Consider the following 13,393-nt stretch of genomic DNA (forward strand, 5'->3'; position numbering starts at 1 on the left):
CTAATTTAACCATATTCATGGGGAAATCCTGCCTGCTTTTTTCTCTACAAACCTTTGTAGTTACTACACTGAAAATCCACTTCTCCAAGTCAGTCCACGCTATCCACACCCCACACATCTGCCGGAAGGGTGCTCACCCAGCTTGTATGCTGCACAGTAGGTAACGAAGAAAAAGTCCTGTACAGCCGCACTCTAACTTGATCCACTTCATGGATAATAAAATCCATAAGGCAAAACAACATACAAAAAAAGAGCTAGGTGAACGTGTTTTGTGAGTTAGCACTTATTCATAATGCCCAAAATGCATTACCTTTGTGCTATTTTTGCTACATTGTGTGTGTCCTCTTGCCTTATAGATTTTAATTTACACGGTATTTCCAGAAGTATTGGGGCTCCTGTCTTTACATGTACATGAACGTTAATGACATACCAATCTTAGTCCGTAGGGTTCAATATTGAGTTGGCACACCCTTTGCAGCTATAACAGATTCAAATCTTCTGGGAAGCTTGTCCACAAGGTTTAGGAATGTGTCTATGGGAATTTTTGACCATTATTCCAGAAGCGCAGTTGTGAGGTCAGGCACTGATGTTGGATGAGGCTCGTAGTCTCTGCTCTAATTCATTGCTAAAAGTTCTATTGGCTTGAGGTCAGGACTCCCAAACTCGCTCATCCATGTCTTTATGGACCTTGCTTTGTGCACTGTTGCTTAGTCATGTTGGAATAGGAAAGGGTCATCCCCAAACTGTTCCCACAAAGTTGGGAGCATGAAATTGTATAAAATGTCTTGGTATGCTGACACCTTGAGAGTTCCCTTCACTGGAACTAAGGGGGCAAGCCCAACCCCTGAAAAACAACCCCACACCATAATCCCCCCTTCACCAAACTTTACACTTAGCACAATGCAGTCAGACAAGTACCGTTCTCCTGGAAACCGCCAAACCCAGACACATCCATCGGATTGCCAGTCAGAAAAGTGATTTGTCACTCCAGAAAACCTATCTCCACTGCTCTAGAGTCCAGTGGTGGCGTGCTTTACATCACTGCATTTGATGCTTTGCATTGCGCTTGGATGCAGCTGCTAAGCCATGGAAATCCATTCCATGAAGCTCTCCATGCACTGTTGTTGTGCTAATCTGAAGGCCACATGAAGTTTGGAGGTCTTTAGCTATTGACTCTGCAGACAGTTAGCGACTTCTGTGCACTGTGCTCTTCAGCATGCAGTGACCCCACTGTCATTTTACATGGCCTATCATTTCGTGGCTGAGTTGCTGTTGTTCCCAGTTGCTTCCACTTTGTTTTAAGATCACTAACAGTTAACCGTGGAATATTTAGTAGCAAGGTAATTTCATGGATGAACTTATTGCACAGGTGGCAACCTATCACTGTACCATGCTAGAATTCATTGAGCTCCTGAGAGCGACCTATTTTTTCACAAATATTTGTAGAAGCAGTCTGCATGCCTAGGTGTTTGATTGTATATACCTGTGGTCATGGAGGTGATTGGAACACCTGAATACAATGATTTGGAGGGCTGTCCCAATACTTTTGGCAATATAGTGTATATGGATAAAGTGGATCAAATTGGGGTGCAGCTGTTGGGGACATCTTTCTTACCCTTATAGTTACTACTTGCTGGACTGAGGTTGTTTCTACAACTAATTACAGGAGAAAGACAGTTAGTGTGCTCCTACAGCTACTCCTGAAAGTTGTAGGTATTGTCTCACAAGACAAAGGAAGGGTGCAATGTTCTGAAAAGGGGTTTAACATTTCTAGCTGGGAACCAACGATTTGTGCTGAAATCAGATCTTCCAGGATTAATAGCAAGTTCCCTCTAAAGTTACATTGTTGCTGTAACCTCTGTTTAAATATCTGGACCAGATTGATCTACAGCTCTTCTTACATTTCCCCTGGATATTTCTAGGAAACCCTGCTTTCTAGTTCCTCTTTCTTCCTATATTTCCTGGGCTGGTAGTGTATTTGGCTGCAACTGCAAGGTGGGAGCATTGACTCTTGAGTTGCAGTTTTGCTCACATGAAGTGGTACAATTTCAGTGATGGCATTGATGACCCCTAGCCTATATTTAAATAAACACTTTGGGGTGTATTTAAAAAGAATGCATAATTGTTCATCCATCAAAACAGCAAATAAATTTGTTTTGTGTGAAGTAAAATGTAATGTTCTCAGGCTGTGCTCTGCATATCACGATGGTGTGAATGGGGAAAATGTTGCATTAATGACTACTAGATGGCACTATCATAGAAATAAATATGCTCCTCAGCTTTGTGTGACCATAATGCAGTATTTTCAGCAATCACACATGCAAACTGCAGTGAATTTAACCTAAGATCACTTGATTTTGCCCCATTCACACAGAAAAAATTGCATGCAGTTTCAATGGACAAACAGATATGCAAATCATTTTTCCAATTTAAGTGGAAAATTTTATTGAACTAGTGAGTCATGTAGTGGTAAGGTACTATTACCTCTTTGTTCTAGAAACTATCTATCCAAAGTTTATTACAAATATTAGGACTTAGGAGTAGGACCCTAGAGAAATAACATTAGAGCTAGTCAAAAAATCATTACATTTCATTTTGTAACTAAATTCTTTATTTATGAGTCCAAATCAAAGAGATATAGACATAGGATCTATTATAAAGAAATGACTCACATCTGAAGCCACAAGATAATACAATATAAAATGCAGTACATAATATCCATAGTTTTTCTTAATCTGACTATGTAAGTCAGAATCAGTACCTGTAATGAATAGGATACTCATAGCTATATTAAGTAATTAAAGAAAGGGAAGAAGTAGTCCTTATGGACAAATTTAGATTTTGCATGCAAGAAGTTAAATCTAGTTTTAAATATAATTAGATATGAACCAAGGAAACGGGAGATGAAAGATTCATGACCAGAAAAGGCAGCTAAAGAACTTTAGTGTAGAAGGGTATTCTAGGGTGGCCAAAGGAGAAGGAAATAATTTCCAGAGCAGGAAACATGAAATAGAAGCTCTGGAGTTATAAACTCAGAAACAATGCAATAGAAGACTAGAGGGGTGGCAAAAAAAAAATAATTTCCTTTTGGGTACACAGGACAAAGAAGACAGAAAGCATTTTACTCAAGGAGACCCCTCCAACAGATATTTGCCTCAATTAGTTTTATTGGAACACATTCCTATATTCTAAGCCTTGTATTGAATCTTGTGTATTTTGTGTAGAATGGACACAATTTCTTGTAACTTCTCCACTCTCAATATATTTATATCCAGGGTGTGGGTCTTTCCATTTAAGTGGGATATAGAATTTCATGAGTAAAATCAGTACATTTTTGTGTGATTATCTTCACTCCTTTCCAAAAGGCTGTTAGGATTAGACAGGATCAAAATGTGGAGAAGTTTCCCCTGTTCCCCATGGCATCTCCAACAACAATCTGAGACAGAAAGGATACATTTTTGTAACACTATTATTGTTATGTACCATCTCAGAATGGCTTTAAAGTTTTGTTTCCTTTACTTAATTACAGATTGATCATTTGAGGGAGAAATGTGGTATTTTCTGATACTGGCCTTCATCAAAAGTCTGGTGCAGGTTGGCTTCCCATTGTTGAAAATATGGAGTTTTATAATCATAGTTTACCTCGGGGAGGTTAAGAGAGAGTATAACGCAGAAAGAAAATGTCAGATAGGACCAGATTGGTTGGAGAAAGAAGCAACCCGAACACTTAATAATTTAAAAAACCTCCCATCACTTCAAAGAACAACATTTTGGTGACATGACAGGCTTTACGTTTTTCGGAATTGAAAGGGTCTCCAATACAGGGAGAGAGGGGGAAGCCTGGGGGATATTTAAACTTCAAACTAGGGTCACTTCAAGATTGAAGCAAAGATTTAGATTTGCATTTGACTGAGTTCTCTTTCTTTATTTTTACCTGCTGAGCACATTATCCCTTTCTCCATTTACTTTCTAAATTGAATTTCTAATGCTCTTGTCTGTGGCCATTTTTTTTTACTTTAGCTGTATATTTTGTCTTTTTTCTGTTATCTGTTTTCTTTTATTATGATATTACTTTGTTCAAAGTTACTATATCATATATAATTGATTTGTTATTTTATGCTATTTTTTGTTCTTCTTGTGGGGGAACCGCTTGAGGGGTTAATCATCAGCTCTATTTGATTTCCCTGCTTGCGGTCTCCCCCCTATGTCACAGTTAAGATACTATATATTTTTATCTGTTCACTGATTACATTTTATTATGACTAAGGCCCTAATGTTGGGGCAGAAATGTGTAAATTTTTCTACATGATGGATACCTTTATGTCTTGATAGATACTGAATAAAGCTTGAATCATTTTATCATCATTTACGTTGGTGCTTGATTTTCTAGTTCCTTAGCTCCCTTAGGACCCAATAATATAAGCCATCTGGACTTAGTGATTTGTTCACATTATGTTTCTATAGTCTCTTTTGTACCTGGTTTTCAGTCACTCACAGAGGTACCTTTGGTTAAACATCATTAATATTACCGTTAGATCAACCCATCTTTTTACTTAAAAATGATTTAATACATCTGCCCTTTCCCTGTTTATTCTGATCAGCTTTCCATGCCCATCTGCTATTGTTCCTATGGGGTTGATATACTAAAACTGGAGTGTACAAAATCTGATGCAGCTCTTCATAGAAAACAATCGGCTTCCATTATTATTTTTATTTGGGGGGGAGGGGGCAAAGCTTAATTGAACAAGCTGAAGTTAGAAGCTGATTAGCTACTGTGCACAGCTGAACCAGATTTTGCATTCTCCAGTTTTACTAAATCCATCGCCATGGGTTCTTTCATAAAGTTTTTGCTATTGATATAGTTGAAAAAAAAATAGGTTTTACTTGATGTAGCATTGTGTTTCTTTTATTCTATTTTAGCCTCCCTGATTGATCCCTTGCATTTTTTGTTTGTTTCCTTGTAAATCTGGAATGTCAACGGTGTCCCTTCTTACTTTATACTTTTTTAAAGGCCTGTTATACTAGAATGTATCCACATGTTTAATTTTATTCTCCATATGGTACACAATGGGAAACAATGACTACTTGTTTAGTTAATCTTTAAAACACCCCCACTTGCCTTACGTACTCTTTGCTGCAAATATTTTGCCCCATTGAGTGTTATGCAACAAAGAACTCAGCTTTCTAAAGTTGGCCTTTTTAAAATTCAGAGTTTGTCATACCAACACGCATTTTTTCTTGTAAGTTAAAGAAAATGTGATTACACTATGCTCGCTATTACCAAAGTTTCCAACTTGCACATGTGTGTTGTTTGAGATTTAATAGATCCAACAGAGCATTTTTCCTTTTTGGAGCTTCCACCATCTGTTCCATGATATTGTCCTGCAATAAATTTAAGAAATGACAGGCGTCTGAGTGTGCAATTCAATTTGCCAGATCAATATTAGGATATTTAAAATCACCCATAATTATAATTTTGCCCTGCTTCCCAGCCATTTTGATCTGTAAAAGGACCCGAGATTCTCATCCTTTGTTAGAGGGCTTATAACATACCCCCATTGGTAGTTTACTATTTGTTGCACTCTTTGGAGGTCCACCCATAACAACTCTGTAGCATCACAGTTCTCATTAATGATATACTGTAATCTCTCAAATTCACTTTTTAGACTGCTCGTCATATACATGTATACCTCTCCACCTTTTCTGCCAGTTCTGTACCTCTGAAATATAGTGTATCCATTGATATAACCAGCCCAGTCATGTTATCTGTCCAACCAGGTTCCCTATAATCCCACAAAGTGCTTTTGAGTAACAGTAATTCATCTATTTTGTTTGTCAGGCTTCTTGTACAATTAATGTTTAATAACCTATTAGAAGTAATGTTTTACTTGATTTTACAACTTTTTTTTATTGGATTGAAACTGGTAGTAAAGACTTTTTTTACTATTTAAAATACTAGACCCCCTGCAAGTTTAAATCATAATGTAGTAGTATGCAATGCATACTACTACCTTATGACAGACTTGCCTACAAACAGAGCCCACTAGCTCTGCCTTGTCATGGTTCCCCAGTGCTGCCATCTTCACCCGGTCTTCCTTCTGGGTTTTAAACCTTCAGCCACTTGAACGGCTGGGCAGCAGTGAAGTCACTCCTGCTCATGTGCATGCCAGACATATCTCCACGGCATGCAGGGCAGGCCATAAATGTGATTTGAACTGTGCATGTGTGGCTCAGATCACATTACCCACTGACAGGCAGTGAAGAGATTTATGACAGAAGAGACCTCTAGGACCCTTTATGTTATAAAATTCCTGCTTGTCAGCAGATGTTGTATTGGATAAGTGTACTACTACTTTAAAGTAGAGCTAAACAGAATCCGAGCACCACAAGCCAAAAATGCTATGTAGTTACTTGTTAATACTCAAAGCAAACTTACCCATAAATCCATCCATGTCTTCTTGCTTTATTTTGCTGGGAAATAACCCCCTAGCTTTTCTGGCCATGGCCATTTTGAGTAAGGGTAGATGATTCATGTACATGGGGCATGCAAGTCAAACCGGAACATTTAATTTTACAGGGATAATAAAAAGGGATGCTAGCATGGCGATACTACAAGCAGTACTAAGTGGCAACTGTGTCCTATTACTGATAGGTGGTGCACATGTCGCAGGCCAGTCCAGAGGCTGTTAATCAAAATGGCAGACACCAGTGTTAGTGCATGCATGGAACAGTGTGTGGTGATGAAGTTTCTTGTGAATGAAGGCTTAAAACCCAGGAAACATTTAAAGCACAGTATGGTGATGAGACATTTAGCTGCTTTAAGACATTTGAATGGTGTAAACATTTCAAAGATGGCCAAATGTGATGATCCTAGCCATGGTGGTTCCCAGTCTACAGCAGTCATTCCTGTGAACATCCAACTTGTAGAATGCCTGATCCTGGATAATTGACGCATAACCTGTTGTGAAATTGCACAAGAGACAAAAATTTCTTCGGGAACAGTGAACACAATGATGACAAAGTGAAGCAAAATGTCCTAGCATAGTTCAGGCATACTGACAAATCTTGCTATGCCAAATCTTGTCAGGCATTAGTTAAATGCTGGGATAAGTGTATAAATGTAGCAGGGGAGCATGTAAAAAAATAAATGCAGTTTTCACTTCTTGAAATTTGTTATTTTATTATACTTGAGGTGATTGTAGCTGTATTAGTGCACTTGCGACAGAAACAATTGAGTACTGTCCATGATACGTTTTTTATTTGCACTAAGATACAATTTTGAGGACAAGCTTTCGGGGGAAGTCCCCTTCTTCAAGGTCCAAGCAGTACTATTACAATGTTTTAGCAGAATATTAGAAGTTGGAGATGAGAGAAAAAAAAAAAAGGCAGAAAGAAACACAAGCCTAGGGTTAAACTAGAGACCCTTTACTAGAGATAAGATACAGCAAAGCAAAAGCAAAGACTGGGGGGGGGGGGGGGAGAACAAAGATCACAGAGTCATAAAAATGTCAGACAATGATTGAGGAATCCCATGTCCAAATTAAGGCCGTTATCTCTTGTGTCAAATAGAATTATCATTCTTAGTTCAAAAGTTTTTCTTTCCTGAATGGATTTGAAATTTCCTTTCAAAGCTAAAACATTGAGGTCTCCCAAAGTGTGGTGTTGTGCGTAATGGTGTCCCACAGGTGTGCAAATGTTATCTTCTTTATGTTCCTTGATGGTATGTCTGTGCAAATTCATCCTTGTTTGCAACTTCTGTCCTGTTTCGCCAACATAAGATCCTTTGTCACATTTTCTGCACTGGATAGGGTACACAACATTACTAGAAGTGCAGCTGTATGATCCGGAGATATTGAAGATCCCTTTTGAGTGTGTTATACTTTTTGATGGATTGATTTGGTTGCACAGTCTGCAGCGTTTTTTATTGCAGGGTTTGCTTCCATTATTTGTGATCTCATAATCAGAAGGAAGTTTCCTACTGATTAATTTATTTCTGAGGTTGGGGGGTTGTCTGAAGGTCAGTATTGGTGGTTGCTGGAATATTTCTTTCAGAGTTTCATCCTCTGTTATGATGGGTTGTAAATCTTTGATTATTTTTCTTATTCCTTCTAGTGCTGGGTTGTATGTGGTTACTAGAGGTACACGGTTGTTTGTTTTTTTCTCTTTGTACTGAAGCTGATTTTCTCTTCGGGTTCTCAAGGCTGTGTTTATGCTGGTGTTGATAGCTTTATCCTTGTAACCTTTCTTATGGAAGGAATCTGCTAGTGTCCCGAGATGTGTATCATTGTTTGAAACCCTAACATCATTGGACCCTACCAACATTAACCAAATCAAGAATTAAATGAAAACTCTACAAAAACAAAAACTTGCAATGAATGGGAAACAAAAAAAACTTCAGAAGCTACACCAAGAGCAGACCTTTTGGATACAACCTAAACATAAAAGCAACCCCACATCTATACCTCCTACTATCAGTGACCTGCAATCCAAACCGGAATCCCAAGGTATCCCTTGTGTAAGTGCTGACCTGACTGAAAATGTGGATATAACAGAGGAACTTGGAATCATCAACTTGTCAAATCATAAACCTTCTGAACCAGAATTAACCATCCTCTCCAAAGGCTTTAAATTCTGCCCAACCACCAAATTGGATCATTTACAAGTTTTGTCAGATATGGAGGATTTCTTCAGGAGACTAAGGCTCAAAGAATATTTCCACAGCAATGAAAGGAATCCCAGGACAATGGAGTGCTACACAAAGAAAAAGAACAGCTGCTTGACACGTTCACAAGGACGCAACCCCAATCTGGACACCTATATTGATAGCTTCAGACTGCGAGCTACATCCCTGATATCCACCCAGCAAAAGTAAATTCTGTAGAATCTTTCACCACTAGAGCGACGGGCTATACATGATTTGCACAATAATCAGGCCATCACCATCAAACCAGCAGATAAAGGGGGAGCAGTTGTTGTGATGGATACAAACAAATACATACAAGAAGGCCAGAGGCATCTGGAAAATGCCATTTACCATAAAAAAATGGATTATGATCCGACCCAGGACTTTACAAAGCAATTAAAAAGCCTCATTAAAACACTTCCAGTCCAGCTACATTCAGAACTTATAAATGCGATTCCGGATCATCCAGAAATCGGTGACTTCTACATGCTACCCAAAATCCACAAGCCAGGAAATCCAGGCAGACCCATCATAACAGGTATGAATACACTCACCGAACAAATCTCAGGCTTTGTAGAAGAAATTTTAAAACCGTTAGTAAAGAATACTGCTAGTTTCCTGCAAGACACCACTGACTTTCTGAACAAGATCAACAACATACAGCAATTACCATCTAATACACTTCTAGTGACCATGGATGTAGTATCCCTGTATAGTAATATCCCTCACAAGGATGGATTATCTGCATGTCACAGATCCTTATCATCCTCACCAAACCACAAATACACTGCTGAGGATGTTACACAGCTCATTGAATTCATACTTACACACAGCTACTTTGCCTCCAATAAAGACATATATCTTCAATGTATGGGTACTGCGATGGGAAGTAAAATGGCTCCCCAATATGCCAATTTATTTATGGCTGACCTGGAGGAAAAATTCCTGAACAGCATGGAACAAAAACCATACAGATACTATCGCTATATTAATGATATTTTCATCATATGGACAGAAGGTGAAGAAAACCTAAAACAATTTTACTCATTGATCAACACTTTTCATGCATCAATCAAACTAAAAATGGAATATTCAAACACACACTTCAACTTCCTAGACACCACAGTACATCAGGGATGATACGCTTCACACCTCAATATACAGGAAACCCACTGACAGATGCAACTACCTCCACAGTTCCAGCTTTCACCCCCAACACACGAAACGTGCCATCATACACAGTCAGGCCATTAGATACCACCGACTATGTTCTGACCCAAGAAACAGAGATACACATCTCGGGACACTAGCAGATTCCTTTCATAAGAAAGGTTACAAGGATAAAACTATCAACACCAGCATAAACACAGCCTTGAGAACCCGAAGAGAAAATCTGCTTCAGTACAAAGAGAAAAAAACAAACAACCATGTACCTCTAGTAACCACATACAAACCAGCACTAGAAGGAATAAGAAAAATAATCAAAGATTTACAACCCATCATAACAGAGGATGAAACTCTGAAAGAAATATTCCAGCACCCCCTATACTGGCCTTCAGACAACCCCCCAACGTCAGAAATAAATTAATTAGTAGGAAACTTCCTTCTGATTATGAGATCACAAATAATGGAAGCACACCCTGCAATAAAAAACGATGCAAACTGTGTAACCAGATTAATCCATCAAAAAGTGTCACACACTCAAAAGGGATCTTCAATATCTCCGGATCATACAGCTGCACCTCTAGTAATGTTGTGTACCTTATCCAGTGCAGAAAATGTGACAAAGGATCTTATGTTGCCGAAACAGGACAGAAGTTGCAAACAAGGATGAATTTGCACAGGCATACCATCAAGGAACATAAAGAAGATAACTTTTGCACACCTGTGGGACACCATTACGCACAACCGGACCACACTTTGGGAGACCTCAATGTTTTAGTTCTGAAAGGAAGTTTCAAATCCATTCAGGAAAGAAAAACGTTTGAACTAAGAATGATAATTTTATTTGACATAAGAGATAAGGGCCTTAATTTGGACATGGGATTCCTCAATCATTATCCAACATTTTTATGACTCTATGATCGTTGTTCTTCCCCCCCCCCCCCCCCCAGTCTTTGCTTTTGCTTTGCTGTATCTTATCTCTAGTAAAGGGTCTCTAGTTTAACCCTAGGCTTGTGTCTCTTTCTGCCTTTTTTTTTCTCTCATCTCCAACTTATAACATTCTGCTAAAACATTGTAATAGTACTGCTTGGACCTTGAAGAAGGGGACATACCCTGAAAGCTTGTCCTTAAAATTGTATGATAGTGCAAATAAAACAAGTATTACGGACAGTATTCAATTGTTTATTTTATTATATAAACTAAAAAGTCTGTCTGACTTGACTTGTTTGACTTGAACATCCCTCGTAGCAATTCCTTCCTGGAATACATATGTACTTACCTCAGGCCTGCAGGCAGGAGGGTGTGCTTAGCTGAAAAAAACCCTCCATCTCTCCTCCAGATGAAAAACAAACAAAAGCCATGGAGACTCAATATATGCATGACATCATTTCCATGGCTTAGGCCTGGAAACGGGGAAGTAATTGAAGAAATGTGAAAAAAAAGTAGTTTAAAAGAAATATGCTATACTTTCCTATCTATTTGTTAATGCTAGCAGCATAAGGTCTAAACATAGTTAATGTTAATTAAGAGAGTTTAGTTTCCCTTTAAGCCCCCTACTAGTCTACTCTCCTCTATATCCTGTTTCCCTGTAGACCCTTTAAGCATTTACTTACATTTTACATTTAATGGCCCTTTAATATTGTGTATATACTAACTCTGTGTTTAATTATAACCATTATTAATAGATCAAATTTTGCAATTTCAAAACAAAAAACTTTTTTCAGAACAAACAGATTACACAGCATTTCCTTTGCATAAATAAACTACACTTACTTGTTTAAAGAAAATGTATTAATCATCTGTCATGTAAATCAGATATGCACTAAAGAACTGGAACTACTGATAAAAATCTCATTTTCTGTTTAGCCTTAAGCATTCGTTTGAATCTGTATATAGTCTCAAAAAGAGTATATGCTAGTATGTTAATGCACAGAGTAGTAGAACATTTAAAGGAGAAGTATGGCCAAAGCTCTTTTGGATATACACTCTATTGCCAAAAGTATTTGGACGCCTGTCTTTACAAGCCCATGAACTTTAATGGCAATCCAGTCTTAGTCCATAAGGTTCAATATTGAATTGGCTCACCCTTGGCAGCTATAAAAGCATCAACTCTTCTGGGAAAGCTGTCCACAAGGTTTAGGAGTGTATCTATGGGATTGTTTGACCATTCTTTCAGAAGTGCATTTGTTAGGTCAGGCACTGATGTCAGACAAGAAAGCCTGGCTTGCAGTCTCCACTCTAATTCATTCCAAAGGTGTTCTATCGGCTTTAGGCCAGTCAAGTTCTTCAACCCCAAACTCTTTCATCCATGTCTTTGTGGACCTTGCTTTATGCACATGTGCTCAGTCATGTTGGAACAGGAAGGGGCCATCCCCAGACTGTTTGAGAGCATGAAATTGTCCAAAATGTCTTGTTATGCTGACACTTTGAGAGTTCCCATCACTGGAATGAAGGGGCCAAGTCCAACCCCTGAAAAACAACCCCATATCATAATCCCCCTTCCACCAAACTTTACACTTGGCACAGTGCAGGCAAGTACCATTCTCCTGGCAACTGCCAAAACTAGACATATCCATCAGAATGCCAGAAAGAGAAGCATGATTCGTCACTCCAGAGAACACATCTCCACTGCTCTACAGTCCAGTGGTGGTGTGCTTTACATCACTGCAACCCCTGAAAAACAACCCCATATCATAATCCCCCTTCCACCAAGCTTTACACTTGGCACAATGCAGGCAAGTACCATTCTCCTGGCAACTGCCAAAACTAGACATATCCATCAGAATGCCAGAAAAAGAAGCACGATTCATCACTCCAGAGAACACATCTCCATTGCTCTACAGTCCAGTGGCGGTGTGCTTTACATCACTGCATCCGACGCTTTGCATTACACTTGGTGATGTAAGGCTTGGATGCAGCTGCTCTGCCATGGAAACCCATTTCATGAAGCTCCCTATGCACTCTTGTTGTGCTAATCTGAAGGCCACATGAAGTTTGGAGGTCTTTACCTATTGACTCTGAAGATATTTGGTTACTTCTGCACAGTGTGCTCTTGAGCATGCGCTGACCCCACTCTATCGTTTTATGTGGTTAAGTTGCTGTTGTTCCCAGCTGCTTCCACTTTGTTATACTACCACTAACAGCTGACCATGGAGAATTTAGTAGCAAGGAAATTTCATGGATGGACTTATTGCACAGGTGGCAGCCTATCAAGATGCCACACTTGAATTCACTGAGCTCCTAAGAATGACCCATTCTTTCACAAATGTTTGTAGAAGCAGTCTGCATGCCTAGGTGCTTAATATTATACACCTGTGGTCATGGAGGTGATTGGAACACCTGAATCCAATTATTTACATGGGTGTCCCAATACTTTTGACAATATAGTGTACTTCCCCTATGGGTCACAGGAGTGCACTTTGTTCTGTACTCCTGTAACTGACAGTCACTTGCTCTCTGCAGCCTGAAGACAGAGAGCTAAGCAATCAGTGGTCTTTGATCAGTTCTCAGTCTTAGAGTCAGTGGGGGACAGACGCAACATGGATT

Source organism: Staurois parvus, unplaced genomic scaffold (assembly GCF_062004578.1).
Source record: "Staurois parvus isolate SC_StPar_1 unplaced genomic scaffold, SC_StPar_1.0 ptg000200l, whole genome shotgun sequence".
In the NCBI taxonomy this organism is placed as follows: Eukaryota; Metazoa; Chordata; class Amphibia; order Anura; family Ranidae; genus Staurois; species Staurois parvus.